Source organism: Protobothrops mucrosquamatus, unplaced genomic scaffold, assembly GCF_001527695.2.
Source record: "Protobothrops mucrosquamatus isolate PMUCROS unplaced genomic scaffold, P.Mucros_1.0 scaffold_153, whole genome shotgun sequence".
Lineage (NCBI taxonomy): Eukaryota > Metazoa > Chordata > Lepidosauria > Squamata > Viperidae > Protobothrops > Protobothrops mucrosquamatus.
The window spans coordinates 131101-132156 of NW_015386229.1; positions in this window are offsets into that span (position 1 = coordinate 131101).

The following is a 1056-nucleotide window of genomic DNA, read 5'->3' on the forward strand; positions in this document are numbered from 1 at the left end:
ATTTAAGCTCACGCCTACTGCTTCAGTGACTCCATCCAGCCACCTCATTCTCTGTCGTCCCCTTCTTCTCTTGCCCTCCATCTTTCCCAGCATCAGGCTCTTCTCCAGTGAGTCCTTCCTTCTCATTAGGTGGCCAAAGTACTTGAGTTTCAACTTCAGGATCTGGCCTTCTAAAGAGCAGTCAGGGTTGATCTCCTCTTGGACTGACCGGTGAAATGTAAACTGACCTTTTCCAATCCTGTGGCCATTGTTGAGTTTTCCAAATTTGCTGGCAAATTGAATGTAGCACTTTTACTGCATCGTAATATGAAAGTACAAAAGCAAATAGTAAGGAACAACGGTAGGGGAAGGGGAAAAAGAGGTGTGGAGAGGAAGGGGGGCGAAGGCGTGACTTACCACTCCCTCTGTTACAGTAGAATAAGGCATAAACATCAAGTCACAACTTTTTACATTTCTGTAGTAGTATGAACTAGCCATTTTTACACCAACAAATCAATCTAATCACTAAAACCCAAAATCCTAATATCATTTTTTTTCCACCTCAAGCACAAAGTCCAGAAGCGGTTTCCTTGTATTCAAAGTGTTATTAGTTTATAATAAACGATACAATCGAAATACAAAGTAAATAGCGGATAAGATGGGGAAGAGAAAAGGGAGTAGAGAAGTGAGGTAAGGGAGGAAAAAAAAGGCATTGACTTCCAACTTCCTTTGGTGCATCAACTTCAAACCTCAACTTTTTACTTTTACAAAATAATATAAACTAGCCATTTCAATAACATCAAATCTATCTAATTGGTAAAGTCCACAATCAAAATTTCATTTTTTTCCGTGTTGACATCAAAGTTCCTTATTTTTTTTCCAGATCTTTATGCATTAGCCCCAAGTCTCTGAGGTTTTTTTTTCTATATTTAGTTTAAGAATTTTCTCTATTAACATATGAATCCTACTCCAATATTTTCTTGCTTTATCAGAAGCGGTTTCCAAGTAGAAACAAAAGTACTTGTATTCTTTTCTTTTATCAAAACAGTCCATTTAGCCCTCATCTGCTTTTTCCAT